Source organism: Chelonoidis abingdonii, chromosome 3 (assembly GCF_003597395.2).
Source record: "Chelonoidis abingdonii isolate Lonesome George chromosome 3, CheloAbing_2.0, whole genome shotgun sequence".
NCBI lineage: Eukaryota > Metazoa > Chordata > Testudines > Testudinidae > Chelonoidis > Chelonoidis abingdonii.
This window is the reverse complement of record NC_133771.1, coordinates 74,588,775-74,605,359: the sequence shown is the minus strand read 5'-3', so window position 1 is coordinate 74,605,359 and position 16,585 is coordinate 74,588,775. Positions and strand designations below refer to the sequence as shown.

General features: G+C 40.9%; 1 protein-coding gene across 2 annotated transcripts in view; it reads left to right on the top strand.

Moving 5' to 3' along the window:
- Window positions 1-16,585, top strand: part of EPHA7 (EPH receptor A7) — a 191,359-nt gene that overhangs the window by 29,237 nt on the left and 145,537 nt on the right. The gene's annotated exons all lie outside the window — the stretch shown is intronic.

Here is a 16,585-nt window from a genome sequence, read left to right as displayed (position 1 = left end):
GCATAACTCAGGACAACAAGAAGTCCAGTGTCCTGCATCAAGCCTATAACTTTGGGTTGAGTTAAAGTATATATCTTAGAAAGACAGCTCATGATTTAAAGACTTCAAGTGATGTAATATCCCATGTCCTTAGGTAAATTGTTCCAGTGGTTAGTTACCTTTACTGTTAAAAGTTTGCACTTTATTTCTAGTGTGAGTTTGTCTGTCTTTAGCTTCCAGCCATTTGATCTTGTTTTTCCCCTCTCTGCTAAAGTAAAGAGCTCTGTACTATTAGAAATTTTATCCAGATGTAGGTATTTATAGATTGTGATCAAGTCACCTCTTAACTTTCTCTTTGATAAAATATATAGTTGAGCTTTCACTGTAAGGCAGGTTTTCCAGACCTTGAATCATTCTGGTACCTTTTTTCTGAGCCCTTTCTAGTATGTTAACTGAGGCACCAGAACTGGGACAGGGTTCCAGTAATTGTCTTTCTAATGTATGAACTTTGCCATGGAAGTCAAAGCTAGCAAAGGCCTTGGCCAGATATTTAGAGGTATTTAGATGCCTGAAGATACAGAAGTCAAAGGGAGTTAGGCACCTAGCCACTTTTGAAAATCCTACTAGGTGTCTGTTATCTTTAGTTGCTTAAATTAATTTAAAAATCTAGCCCTAAGTGCACCTAAAGCTGATGTTTTCAATTTGGCCATATACCGTCCTATTTGTACAGCTATATAACATTAACAATCCTTATTCCTGACTGGATTTTCTCATTATTTCTTAAAAGATCCCCTCTCTTCTTTGAAAGCCTCTCATGTGCTTTCTGACTTGTTTTAATGTTTTCTTCTTAATTCCTGATGAGATATTTTAGAACATGATCCATCAACCATTTAACTAACGTTGGCTGTTAGAGCTGGTCATAGTCTTTCAAGTTTCAAAATTTCAACATTTGTTGCTGGATTTTGCCAAAGAATTGGCAAAGAATTGGGATTGGACAGCTTTCACATTTTATTTGTTTTGTTTTGACAATCTATATTGGTTGTGTGTTATTATGCATCTGACCCCTGTACAGTAGAATTAAACACTTATTTTTTTCTCACACTGAGCATACTGTCACTAGAAAATATTCTGAGTCTTAACATACTTATTTTCATGTTTGCTGTACATGAGCAATATATTTGTAACATACAAATGGAAAATAAAAATGATGCCTAGTTGCTCTTGGAATTGGGAAATTGTTTTTTTGTTTTTGCAAGACTTAGAAAGTGGCATTGCTGTTTTAACTGGCAGCAAATTCCAACATTCCATACTGTCAGCTCCTAATTAACTCACCTGTAGAATTTTCAGCCAGACCCAACCTGCAGTCTCTTGGGAGATCAAAAAGTAACATAGTGTATATATTTTAAATCTTAAGGAAGATAGAAAATATTATCTTGGCTATGAACACAATATTCTATCCATGGACCATGAATATGCCTTTTCATTCCACTCATTTTTGCCTCTCGTTGATTACATAAAGGATGTTATTGGCTGAATACAAAGGGATACTCTTTGGCCTTCCAGGGATCGGGGTCTGTCGGTTGTTTCAATGTGTCAATTAAAGTGAATCTGTTTATCTTTGTGACTAGTCTAATGTAAAAAAAAAAAAGTCTTGTCAGTGAAATTGCTGGTGAATTATGACAAGAAATGAAGAAAAGCAGAATAATAATGTCTTTCTAAGATGTTTTTGGAGTGAGAGGGGAGGAGTGACATATTTCCTTTTGATCCTTAATATAAAGATTTCCTGTCATAAGTACAGAGTTGCAGAGACACAGTATTGTGTGTTAGAATGGTTTAAAAATGCATATTCAGAAGTCTGAGATTTAAGCTTGTATAACACAAGCTGAAACAAGGTTGCCTTGTTAGAAAATAGAAACATTCATGTTCACAATTGTTCAAATTAAATATAAATCTTTTAACACAGGCTTTTCTTTTTCTCTCTCTCCTAATACAGCATGTACATGAAAACACATTCTAAATTTTCCCTGATCAAACTACACATTTAAAATCCACCATTTTAAAGAGATGTATGTATATTTAAGCAATAACAAGGGTATTCATCATTCATTAACATTCAGGAGATAGCTGACTGCCAGTTGCCAGTCAAAATGGAGTCTGGGTGAATATTGACATTGATTGATGGACATGCTCTGATATTTTGCGCGAATAGGCTGCTTAGGTCATTTTGAACACATAAAAACCACTGTAGCTAGACTCCACAGACACAAAAAGACTCTTTCCTTGAGCTTTCCTTTCCTTCTAAAGTATGCCAGAGTATCCGAGATTCACATGATTGATAAGGTAAACCTTAGTTTTCGAACAGCATTGTCATCAGTTAAGGAAAGTGTCTAGTTTGATCTGGTAAGTAGGGGTGAATTGTATTCATGCTTCTTCTAGCTGTGAGCTGAGGGGGGAATCTGGTGGTTAATCATTCAGCTTGACACGTCTTTCTTTTTTTGATGCTGTTTTATAATGTGCATTTTATATGCATACCTAAAGATGATTAGTTTTCTCCAGCGGGTGTGGGGGGGGAATAACTAGATAGAACACTAAAAATGCAGAGCTTGAAGAGTTCCGATGTTGATAAGGCACCACCCAGTGTTTCACTGAAGCTTTCAGTCTCCATATAATGCAGAAATGAACTTGTGGTTTTGCTTATCTAGTGCAGTAACTAAGTACTGTAAAGGGTTGATTTGTGGTATTGCTGCGAACCCAAGGTAAAGGAAATTGCAGTGTTGTGCTTCGCTGGGAGCAGACCCGTTGACCATATTGTGACTGCAGTTTGATCCCTGGTTACTTCCGCCTTGGAATAGGAAGAATTTTGCCCTAGACTTATATCTGGCACAATGTAACTTCCCCTCCATGCTGGTTCAGCTGTGCTGGCTGGTGCAGGAGAGGACAGCGTAAGCTCTCCCCACTTCTCTCTGTTGCCCATCCACACATGTGCACGGGTAGGGACAATGGCCTGGTGCTACAATCTGCGATATTGGTAGCCCATGTAGAGGAGTGAGGGAGTACGTTTTAGCCTCTTACTCCCTTGTGCTGGTGTACAATATAAGTGACTTGAAGCTGTGGAGTGCTATATAAGCACTAAAATATTACTGTTTGCATTTTCCTGCATCTTAACACTTGGTAAAGTCCACCAGCAAAGTGATCGTATTTGACTTGCATTATGTGACCAAGGTTAAACAGAAAGTGGGTTATTCATTAAGATGGGGCAGGGAAGGAAGGGAATCCCTTGAACTAAATCATTCCCCATTGATTACCTGTGGGGAATAGATCCTCAGTTTAAATCTCCCCTGCCACAAGTGCTTATCGAATCATAGAAATGTACATCTGGAAGGGACCTCATGGGATTGTCAAGTCCAGCCTTCTGTGCTGAGGCAGGACTAAGTATACCTAGACTATCCCTGACAGATGTTTGTCTAACCTGTTTTTGAAAACTTCCAGTGATGGGGATTCCACAACCTCCCTGGAATCCTATTCCAGAACTTAACTACCATGGTCAGCTGATGGATCTCTCATTCCACTGAAGGACCAGGCCTGTCCATATGAAGACCCTATGTCTCCACCTCTGCTTTGGGTCCCCCCGAGCTAGGGAAGATGCTGCATTGCTGGGCCCCCTTGCCCACTGATATCCCTTTTTCGGGTTTATGTAGCATGGAGGGGCAATCCAGTGGAAGTTCCCATAGCTTCAGGCTTGGATGAGGGAACTAATCTCCCTCTCTCTGATCTGTTTCCTTTCTTCCTGCTCCAGCTAGGTGGAGGTAGAACCCCTTTGAGCATTCCTCATGGCTGGGTGGAGTTTACTGCAGAGGCAGTTCTGCCTCCTTCTGTGGGCACAGATTCCGTTTCCCCTATCTCTTGTAGTGAAGCGCAGGACCAAAAGCTTCTTTCTTTCTCACTTTGTTTTAAATATAAAACTGCTTATTTTCCCTTTGGCAAAATCCTGCTTGTGTTGGACCTGCAAGTAATTAGTCCACTTGTGGGAGTAAAACGAGCAGGAATTGGCCTCCTGTCAGAACCATCTGTTGTTAACACACAGAGCATGGACCCAAACTCGCTGTCCTTACAAAAGCAGAACTCCCCCTGCACTTTAATAGGAGCTATCTTGAAAAAGGGATGCAGGATTAGCCTCCTAAAATGCAGTTTTTCTTATTATTACCGTTGTGATATTCTCTGAAGTAGTATGGTGGTGATGGTTGTTTTTTTACTATTATTTTTTAGTGATTGCCAACAAGCGTGAGTGTTGGCATAAACTCACTTGAACATCATATATTTTAAGTTGCAGTATGTTGTATGCAATAAACATCAAATTTTAGGCAAATAGATGGAGTTAGCTTCATATGTATTTACACATGCTGTCGTTCACAGTACATCTGTATTAAATTTGTGACTGGAGTTGCGAATAGATTTCTTTTTCTGCTGGTTTTGGGATTGAGAGAAACTTCATTTTAACTGGAGTTAGTTGAGAAATAGGCTTTTTTTCTGTGGGACATTTTTGGCAAAACGAAAAAAGCAAAATATTTTGATGGAACACTGAAATAGTTTGATTTGGAAATGCCATTGCGGTGTCTCATGGGAGTTGTAGTTCAGCTGCCTCATGCTTCCATTCACCTCTGTAGGCCAGGTCCCTGGTTGTAGTAGCAGTAATAACTATAAAAATGCTTTTCTTATCTAGCACTCTAGATCCGTAGACCTCAGAGCACTTCATAGTCATTCTGAGTATTTATCCTCACAACTGTCTTGTGAGATAGGGAAGCACTATTATCCCCATTTTAGAGATGAGGCTCTGAGGCACAGAGAGGCTAAACAACATGCCAAAAGTTACACAAAGTCCATGGCAAAGCAGGGAATTGAACTGAAGTAACACATGTTTTAGGCCAGTGTCCTAACCACTTGACCATCCTGCCTGAGTATATCACACCTTGATTCAACATTTCAGAATTGTAATATTTTGGTTTTTGCACATTCAGGGTTTTTTGTTGTTTTGTTTTTTTGGGGGGGGAACAAGCATTTAGTAAAAACCCAATTTTCAGTTAAAAATCAATTTAAATGAAAATTTTTGACCAGCTGTACTTTTAACTAATTGGGGAATGCATCACTGAAATAGTTCAATTATGATTCTTAGCTGTGGCGTAGGAGTGCACAGTATAACTCCAGGAGCTCCTGAGAGCTGTTTTCACTTGTGCCAATTGCAAATCACATCAAGGTGATGACATGACTGATACGATCTAGCAAGATGTATGTGGCCATGCCTCTTTGCGTCTGGCTTAGCACCTATGCTGGCCATGGTGGAAATGGCGTAGGGGTTGTTACACTGGCTACACAGCACTGGAGGACCAATCTTTCTATGTCTGGCTACACTGTTTGTAGGATCACTTTGAAGCACCAGTAAAGTACAAAACAGATGTAGCACAGCCCAGAGTCTGGGGCAATATGTGTCGGTTTTTGTGAGAGGCAGTTTCTACAGCGTGTGTAGGAACTAAAGTATTGCTGTATTGGGACAGACCAGTGGGGCATCTAGTCCATTGTCTTTTCTCTGGCAGTGGCCATCTGTGGATGATTCAGAAGAAGGTGCAAGAACCTGTAAATTTTTCCTCCTCCCTGAAGCATTCGCTTTAATTCTGCTCTTTTCATGTTCTCAGGGCCAGCTCCAGGCACCAGCATTCCAAGCTGGTGCTTGGGACGGCAATCTGCAAGGGGCAGCAGTCCCTGTGTTTTCGCCGCCCCAAGCAGTGCACCGAATTGCCGCCGGACAGCGGGGGGCAGTCCATGCACCTTTAGGGCGGCAGGCGCGTTTCCGCGATGGTGGCAATTCGGCAGCAGCTTCTATGTATAGCTGTCTGTGGCGGCCTCAGCTAAACATAGAAGCTGCCGCCTAATTGCCACTGCCGCGGAAATGCGCCTGCCACCCTAAGGGCACACAGACTGCCCCCGCCGCCCGTGACGGCAATTCGGTGTACTGTTTGGGGTGGTGAAAACTGTATATTCTTTTACCATGCCCATAACTATGGTATCAGAATGCTGGAGGGTTTAAATCTCTGATATTTTTTTTATCCTATCTACCATAACTGTGAATAGTCCCATTCATCTAAATGCTTAACCCTTTTTGTGAATCCTACTAAGCTGTTGACCTCAGTGCTATTTGTGTCAGCAGGCTCCACATGGTAATTATGTGTGTGGGAGGTTAAAACTAGTTTTTATTTACACATTTGTAGCCTTTCAGTTTGATTGCAAACAGTGTAAAATAGAATTCTACTGTTTGTAGGCAGATTTCTTTATATACTGTATAGTTACGAGAATTAATAGCAAGTCCTTTACTTTTTGGTATTTTCTATCAGTGAAATTAATTTGTCTAGCTATTATGTCTGGTATCAAGACAAATGTATTGTTCCCTGATGGTCGCAAAATTACAATGGCTGTTTCTTGGCTTATCAGCTCTTCATGAGATTTGAAAGGGTTAAACTCTCCAGGCAAACCACATCTCTCTTTCCTTAAAATGCCATTGGGAAACTGAGATAAATGGTGAAACATTTTCTGTGTTGACATGATGTTCGCCTGTCCGATTGCATCCTTCCCAACAGACAGCAGAGAAGCAATTACAGAAAAAGACATCTGTGCCAAGGTTTGGCTAGCCAAAGAGGGCAAGCTCTCATGTTTAGAAGGTATAGAATCCAATCGATGAAAATGTCTGGACCTGTTAGCACCAATAAAGCCAAAGGCCACTGGGAAGCCCAGAGAGGGTCTTTTGTTATGGAGAGAGAAAGAAGGCTGAACCTGTGACACAAAGGGAGGAATGGGGTCAGCTAGTATGATCATCCATCTTCCTCTGTGGCACCTTTTTGTCAGCTTCGAACCCTGCTCAATAGAGGATCTAAACACCTCTATTGTTGACCCCAGCCAATTCTCAGCCAAGTGTAAATGAAGTTAATATTCACTGACCTTATGCATAGCCAATGAAGGCCCTCTGATGACATCTTGGAAATAATGTTATCTGACACTTCAAAAAGCAAATGTTGGTAGGTTTTTTTTTATTTTATTTTTTGCTGAGCAAGTAAACAAATATACATTGTTTAACCACCTCACATTTTAACTGATTTCCATCATTATCACAAATGTCTTTTTGGCTTTAAATCAACTTTGTTATATTTTCAGTTTTTGTCATTATATCTTACTCTTAGCCTGTGAGAGAGGTACCTCGGCTGACTTGCATAAGAAATGTAGAGGCCAGTGAGCAAAACCGTATGTATGTTGATAACTGAACAGGAAATTAAAATAGTTTTCAAGAGAACATCTGAGCCAAGAGAATGCCTTTTTCAGAACCCAATGAGTTAAAAATTCAGACGAGTTTGTTTGATTTATAGATTTATTCAGAGAAAGTACAGTATTTTAAAACAAGTCTATGAAAGTCTTTTTGAGAGACCTTGTTAAAATTAATCGCTAAGACCTTCCTTTGTTTCCGCTACTGTTTGTCATGACCAAACCTTGTTCATCTAACAGTATTTTAATTACAGAAAGTCCAACAATTTTCACAATCCTGCTTTGCGAGAATGTATTTTAGAGAAAAATATCATCATGAGCTTTCACAGAAGGACTTAGAGTTCAATAAAATATTAGCTAATGAAGAGACACAGGAAGGAGCGTGTATTAACTGTCTTCTTGAATATGTTCTCCTGATTATTATGCAGACAGCTGTATTTCTATAGTACTTTTCATCCAAATGGATCCCCAAACACCTCACAGACGTACTAACTGAATGCATGTGCACCATTTCTGTATAAAATCGATTGGAAAACAGCTACCATAGTTCAAAAATGAAACACTGCAGCTATTTTTAAAGCACAACAATGCTCCACAGCAATGTATGGCCCTGATCCAAGGAAGCACTTGTGCTTAAGTGCTTTTCCGAATAGCACCTAGCACTGGAGGTGAAAACTACCTTATCTAACAGAAATGCTTATTACCCGCTCTAGTCTTCCCTGCAGGTATGCCAGCTATCTGCTGTCCCATGTCAGGCATGCTATCTTATAAGAAATTAGGAGATCACAGTTTGTGGTAGCAAAGTATGGCTTCAGATTAAGCCAGTTATTATTAATCAAGTGTGTCCAGCTGTATCCATCAGCAAACTTTGCACAGCTGCATTCCCCCTGCCATCCCCACCATGAACAGAAAACAGCAATAGATAACAGAATTATCTGTTTCAGAGTGGTAGCTGTGTTAGTCTGTATCAGCAAAAACAAGGAGGAGTCCTCGTGGCACCTTAGAGACTAACACATTTATTTGGGCATAAGCTTTCGTTGGCTAGAACCCACTTCATCAGATGCATGGAGTGGGAAATACAGGAGCAGATAGAAATACATGAAAGGATGGGAGTTGCCTTACTAACTGTGAGGTCAATCTAAGAAGACAAATCAATTAACAGCAGGATACCAAGGGAGGAAAAATAACTTTTGAAGTGGTAATGAGATTGGCCCATTTCAGACAGTTGACAAGGTGTAAGTAGCAGTAGGGGGAAATTAGTATTGGGGAAATTAGGTTTAGGTTTTGTAATGACCCAACCACTCCCAGTCTTTCTTCAGGCCTAATCTGATGGTGTCCAGTTTTCAAATTAATTCCAGTTCTGCAGTTTGACGTTGGAGTCTGTTTTTGATTTATTTATTTTTTTTTTTTTGAAGAATTGCCACTTTTAGGTTTGTTACTGAGGGACCAGAGAGACTGAAGTGTTCTACTACTGGTCTTTGAATGTTATGATTCCTGATGTCAGATTTATGTCCATTTGTTCTTTTGCATAGAGACTGTCTGGTTTGGCCAATGTACATGGCAGAGGGGCATTGCTGGCACATGATGGCACATATCACATTGGTAGAAGGCAACTCCCGTCCTTTCATATATTTATACCTGCTCCTGTTTTTTTCCTCTGATGAAGTGGGTTCTATGCATCTGATGAAGTGGGTTCTAGCCCACAAAAGCTTATGCCCAAATAAATTTGTTAGTCTCTAAGGTGCCCCAAGGACTCCTTGTAGAATTATCTGTAAGTATATTATAGGTATCAGTCTTTTTATAGGTATCAGTCTTTTTGAAAATTCTGTGGAATGATTATTAATGTTTGGGCTAGAACCCATATCTGTAAGGAAATAATTCAAAGATTGGGTTAATGGTTGAAGTGAGTACTATAATCACAGGGTTTGCTGGTAGGTGATTATGTGACATGCAGGTTATCATGACAATCACCAGAACAGATCTGCATCTAATTGGCATCACTCATATTTGATCTGAAAGTAAACAGTCCTAGAATTTTTTGGAAGATGTGTATTGATTTTGTTCACCTCATCAGTTTTGTTTATTTGTATCTATTATAGCTGTGAACATGTTTCCTGTAATGACAGATTTACTTAGACAGCATCTGATCAGATAGATGTTTTACTTATGGGTTTTGCTTGATACCAACTCAGATCTTCAGATGGGATTTCAGAACAGAGTGAGTCTGAACATGTTCCTCCATTTATGAAATCTATGACCAGTTTTGTTTAAAATACAGCACTGCGTTGTGTTAGCTTTTGGATAGTCACCTACAGACTGAGAGGACACATGCAGCCTATCTCAGAGAGCAAATAAATTAAAAGGTCCACTTTCAATTTTGGACTGATCATTCTGAAGTGGTCAACAAGACCAATTTGTACAGAGATTAATTAAAATAAGACGTTTTCACAGTGGTTTTGGGATGGACAATATTATTATTATTCTCGAGTTACCTGGAGAAGCAAGAGAATTGCTGAAATATAGTCAACCACTGAACTGTGCAATAGGGGGCCTCATCCAAAGTCCATTGAAGACAATCGGAGTCTTTTCATTAATTTCATTAGGCTTTGGATCAAGCCATAAAATTACTAAACAAGCAAATTACTACCTATGAGACCTTTAAAAGGATCTATTTATTGTGCAGACAATATCCAGTAATAGCTAGATTCTGAGCCAGATCTTGATTTCCTAAATCCACTGATTTCTGGCTCAGTTCTGATGTTCTGTTCTTTTGTCAGATTTATCCTGGGGAAGGTGTGGAATGCCAAAAACATACTGAAACTTTTTTGTTTTTGTTTTTGCCATTGCTTATAAAATAAACGGATAGTGGAAAATGGTGTTTTGTTTAATATTTTTGGCACAATGCTGTGTTGTGCTTTGAGGGTGAAAAAACTTGTTTGAATTAAACCATGGGAAAGTTGATTCATTTCTTCTTTTGGTACTGAATATGAGTCCTGTTTTAGTTGAAAGTTTACAAAATCTTAGCTTTCTGTAGGCAAACTGAGCAAGTGATCCAAAAATAATGTAAATTGAAAGTGTTTGGTTTAATGTACCTTTCTGTTTGTTTGTTTTTGTTTTTCCCTGTAAAAAGTCAGAAGACAGGTGCTTTGTATTAAATGTCAGTGGAAGATTCATTAGGCCAATAGTAAACTGTGGGTGTCTGAGGAGGTGGCTGTTTTCTCTTTGTTGCTGTTTGAAGGGAGAAATAAGCCTGATAGTACCAATAGCTGGTTTAACATTGTCGCTCTGTCCAGCTGTTCCTGTGGAGGAGACCGGGCAAAAGAGCATGCAGGGACTGAGGATATAACATTCTCATTGGGAGCTAGGATGATTTTACTATGATTAATCTAACTTGTAGGGGGTAAGGACTTCAGTGACAGGCTTTGGTCTGCTTCTGTTATTCGGAATAATGGGTAACTTTTACCTCCTACCTCTGGGTCTCTGTAGAAAAGATCTGTATGGATCAGTGTTCATTCTGAATTGCATTATCAGCATAGCTGTGATTTTCTTTGACAGTTACATCAGTGGGGATGAGAAGAAAGGAATTAGGCATGAAAAATTGCTTTGTTCTCTTGAGTTCTAGACAAAATTTCAGATGTGTACCATGCAGTCTTCAGCACATCTGCAGATGATTACATTTATAAAGAATAAACATCAAAAAAGTATTTGAAAAACTTAATGCAGGAAAAAGGCAAAAAAATCATTTTGAAAGAGGAGACTGAATATTCTACGGTGAGTAGCCTACCCTATTCAATTAAAAAACAAACCAACCACTAATAAAGAGTCATCTTGAAAGCTGAGTCAACCAGATAGCCCATCACTAATTTAACCAAAGTATATAATTTTACAACAAACAACATTTGGGACATGCAGAAAGGATCTTGGTTAAATCTTAGATATTATTCTTTAATCCTCACATTAATGAAACAGTCCACTTGTTTCCACCAGCAGGGCAATTGCAGCGTAATGCCTCCAATTGGTTAAAGGGCTTTGTCTTTGTTTTCATACTGTAATATACCTATACTTCAACCATGGTAATGTCCATTATGCTGAAGAGCTGCGCCTGGGGTTAGCCACAGAATGTTACAGTTTGGGCAATAGAATTATCTGAGAGATTCTTAGAAGTACCTTTTGGTTTTGATTAGTGACAAGTGGCAAAATGAACGCAAGAAAACAAGTTTGGGACCTGATCCTGCTTCTCCTGAAGTCAGTGGGAGTCTTGTCATTGACGTCAGTGGGAACAGGGGCAGGCCCAGTTCCTGTCTGACTGTTTGTTTTTTTCTCCACTAATACTATTTCCAAAGTACACTTTGTACCTTAAGATAATAGCAATTTCTTTCTTTCTGTCTTTCTTTCTTTCTGTCTCATTTATTTTTGGAGACACATTTTCTTAACCTGGACAGCTAAACTTGAGAATGAAGGGCTCAATTATGAGCCTTGCTGTGCACCATACAGTGATGTAAGGAAGCATGAGGAGCTACTTTACTGTACTGTGTGGGTTGTGCGCATTACCGTACCCTGCACCAGAGGGTGTAGTAGGCACCAGGATGCTTCTACTGACCTTCCTGCTCAAATGGGTGGAAATGGACTAGCAGAAGTAGATGAAGCTGAAGGCTTTCCCCATGTCCTGCTTGTTGCCAGAAACTTTTTCCAGCTGCCAGGGCCTTTCACTGCTAAAAATAGTGTAGATGGGTCTTGCACTGCTTGGGTGCACAGAGAGCTGTGTAGGATATATACCCTGTGGGTTCAGGTGTTTAGAGCACTCTACTCTATTTGCCTGAGCTGTGCCTAACCGTCTACACTGTTGTTTGTAGCCATGCTAGCTGGGAATGCAGTGTCTATACTCTCCCTCGCCCCCCATAGGCATACCGGAGAGAAGCACCAAATATCGTGAGAATCCCCATAAAATCATGTGAGTTGGCAACTTAAATGTGTAGTTCTTCTCTGAAATTCCTGTGTAAAAATAGGACCTTCTTACTGACTAGATGTGTTCCATTTGTGTATTCTTGGTGAGGCCTGCTCACATTCTTGCTCTTTTTTAATGCTTTTAGCCCTACAGAGCCAACACACTTCAGAAAGAGTGAGTTGAGAATGCTATTAAATCTGATCATCACCAACAGCATTGTTTACTGAGTTCCAATAGATTATATCTGTGCAAACCCATAGAAGACAAATGGGTTGCAGAGGTCTCTCTGAATACAATGGGGTTGCACAGGTATAATTGAGGGTGTAATTTAGCTTGCAGAAACTTCATTATGCCTGAGATGGAAAAAAATCTGTTTGGCTTTCACAGCCCAGAAGTCCAGACTGAGTTTGCTTGGTTGGCAGCTAACAAAAATACCTGTTTACTTGCAAACTGAGCAAATTTGATACAGAAATAATTGAAGGATGATAAACATGGATCCACATAATGACATTTTTAGAGTAGAACTATGCTTTAAGTAGTGTGTGCTGAATACCCCCAGTGGACAAGCTGAATGGAACACTGAACACATAATGGCATGATCGTGCAAATCCTTCTATGGTAAACATCAGGGAGCACAGGATAGTTGCATTCCTATCCTCAGGTAAACGGAGGTTACTTGTGGTCTCAAGTTGGGTTCAGAATTAGGAATAGTCCCTCTGCACTGACCAGAATAATTTTTAGGCCCATGGACACCTACTCCTTTGTACTCAAAAGTGCAGGATAAGAAAGGAAAGGGGGAAGGGCTGGTGAAAAGCAAGCATATCTGAGGAAACATGGGCTGAAAATTGATCCTTGTTTGCAGATCAAATGCTCAGCTATGTATTTCTCCATTTGGCCTTACTACTGCTGCTGAACTGGAGTAAGTTGGTGGCTATGCAGAAACAATCTAATTATTTCAGGGTTGGTTTCCACTGCTCTCCCTATCCTGCACATCCTCTTTTATATGTACTGTACAACACTGCACTTACAATGTGCAGATCTAGCCCTATACCTTTAAAACTTCCTTTTTTGTTGTTGTTCTCATGTCTCACAACAACCAGCCCTGTTTGGATTTGCTATTCCTGCTTCATTCTAATATTTGGCATGCCTTATCCTGGTGACATTACATCACTCACTAAATCTCCATGGAGCGGTGGGTGTCCTGTGGGGAGGTGGGCAGGTATGTCAGGTAGTATAACTTCCAGTTCTTCACTTGCCGTTTCGCTAAATGTGGTGCTGTAGCCATGTATACCAGGGCTGAATTTTATTCCTCTGCAATGTTTCCAAATTGAGCAATTTTATCACACGTCTTGTGATTTTGGGTCCCCCCCCAAAGACCCTGTTCCTGGAGCCTTGAATCTCAGCTTTCATTTTTGGTTAAGGAGCAAAGCTGGAAAATGTGACCTGAATGTACCTCAGAGGGTCATAAACCAGAGGGCAAAGAAAAAGAACCCTACACATATTATTTAAAAACCTCACAACTTTTAAGCCAATTTCATGATTTTGGGGGGCCTGGCTCATGCTTTTTTTTTTTTTTTAATGCTTGATGCTGGCAGTAGTGAACATACCTCCTTTTCATTCCCTTGTACAGCATTCCCCTCTCTCTGTGTATCTTAGTGCCTATCGGTTGGTTTTTCCCTTGATTGACAGTGGAACATGAACACTTGGGGTTTGATTCTGATCTCATATGACTTTTACAACACTAACTTCAGGAGCTTACTCCTAAATTTCATGGATGTAAGTGGAATGAGGCTGTTGAAATAAACAGATTGTAGCAAAGTTCTCAAGTTCATGTGTTCATGTGACAGATGTGCATTTGCTATATAGGGACTACTCTGTGACAGCTGGTCCAAAAATGTGTTTCAAGCATTATTGTACTGCATACACAGAGTGTAGGAGAAATCTGTCATGGGACAGCAATCACATACCTGTGATGTGAGATGCTATACTATGCTGTGGGAGAAGCTGCACAGAAGTCTTTCTGCCCAGAAAAAAAGAACCCTAGCAGCCTGACTCCTAGAGCACAGGAACACAAACATGTGAAGTTACATGTCCCATGGCAGGGCTTTCTGGATGACTGCCATGTCACCAGGCAGCGGCCATTAGTTTTTGTGAAGTTTAGGTTGGACTGACTCTACCTACCTGCTAGAGCCTTTTGAGCTTCCAAGAGGAATATTCATGCCCTGGAGGGGGAAAGTAACTAATGTTTTGTGGTATTATACTTTTAGATAGAGAAAGAGGGTAGATCTTGTTTTGTGTGGACTCATTTGTCCCCCTTTTCTTTTTAATTGCCTGTTGTGTGCTTCAGAGGTGGAAGGAGAAGAAAATTGATTTATTTATTAATAACAAATAATGGATTATATTTGTGTATAGTGCCTGCCAGCAAGAGTATCCTTGATGCTGCCCAGAGGCATCCCTATTAAACTCATTAAAATCACATAGATATGTTTATTCTTACCACCATGTATTAATAGCACTCAGAGCTATTAGTATCTTGCTATTGTGCATTTGCAATAAGTTGCATTCTTGGGTCAGCACATACACTACTTTTCTGTGATAAATGAGCCATATTAACTATCAGGGCAAGAACAGATTAAAAAAGTTTAGATGTCAGCTTTTTATTTTATATTTTGGCTATTTTCATTCTGTTGCTAAAATTCTAAGATAAGTGCTAATTAGATAGTTTGTAGTGTTGTTCTGGACAAAATGCACCACAAAACCAATGATATATGTGAGATACATGAATGATATTTTTATCCTCTGGACAGACAACTTAAAGTCCGTCATAGATTTCCACCACAAATTCAACAACCACGACCAATCCATTCAACTCTCTGGAATGTTCCCATGCTAGTATTAACTTCCAGGACATCAAGATGAGCTTCAACAGTGGAACCCCACAAATAACTGTATACAAGAAATCCCGGGATCAGCACACCTACCTTCACGGATCCATTAACCACCCCAACCACACCAAGAAATCTGTTATCTCTAGCCAGGGACTCAGATAATACAGAATGTGCTCTGAAGAGAGAGTCCAGGATATACACCTTAACACACTCAAAACCGTCTTCACCAAACAAGAACACTTCAGCAGAGAAGTAGACTGCATCATAGAATGGGCCACCCAAATACCCTGAGAGAACCTGCTTCAGTACAGAAATAAAACCTCCTCTGATCACACACCCGTAGCTGTCAACTACCACCCCACACTGGAACCTATTCGGGATAACATCAAACTACAACTCATACTTGATAAGGTCCCTGTAGCAGGGTGGACCCCTATTCCTGCTCTGAAGGGTTAAAAACAGCCCTGGGAGCGGGATGTGGATGGAGAAAGCAGCTTTTAGGCTGGGCTGATTGGGGGAAGTGGCTGCAGCTGGGACCATGCCTCAAACAGACTCAGCTGGCCCTATAAAGGCAGAGAAGCCAGGAGCCCAACAAGTATGTATCTGTCTGTCTGTCCTCTTTGTAGAGGGAGATAGGCCTGGCTGTAGGGAGGTGGACACAGGGTACCTGAGTTAAGCATCTATTGGGTTTCCGGGACCTGAGTGAAGCAGGGCTGGGGAAAGGCAGAGGAGCTGGGGAGCTCCAGCCTGGAAAGCCCCAGGCTGCAACCTAGCATTGGGCTAAAAGGTACTGGGGGTTGCAGAGGGCAGCCCAGGGGTAGACCAAGGCAGCAGGTCCAAACCCAACCTTGCCAGTGATGAGTAGGCTGATACTGCAGTCTGCCTCAGGGCATGGGGGCTAGACAATGACTGGCAGTAGCCTTCTACTGAGGCAAGGTGGGAATAGTGGGTGGGAGCTTCCCTGGGGAGGGGAGAACTGAAGACTGAGGGGTTACTGCCAGGGGCAGCACCTCAGGTAAAAGAGCATCAGGTCCAGGGAGAGACACGGGGGCCAGAAAACAGGCGGATCACCAGCCTGCAGAGGGTACTCTGGAACTGAATCGAGCTAATTCCCAGAAGTCACCAGCAGGAGGCGCCGCAGGGGTGAGTCTGCACCTCGACAGTCTCCATCATGAAAGTAAACTTTCCCAAACCCTCTCTTCTGACCTTCAAACAACCCCCAGTCTCCCACCATCCAGGGCCGCCCAGAGGATTCAGGGGGCCTGGGGCAAAGCAATTTCGCGGGCCCCTTCTATAAAAAAATTGCAATACTAAATTCTCGTGGGGGCCCCTGTGGGACCCAGGGCAAATTGCCCCACTTGCTCCCCTCCATGGGCAGACCTGGGAAAAATAAACATTCCACATCTCAGCACAAACCCAGTTTTGAGAAAACTTCTTTACAAGGTATCACTGGTTCTCAGCATCAGCTAGC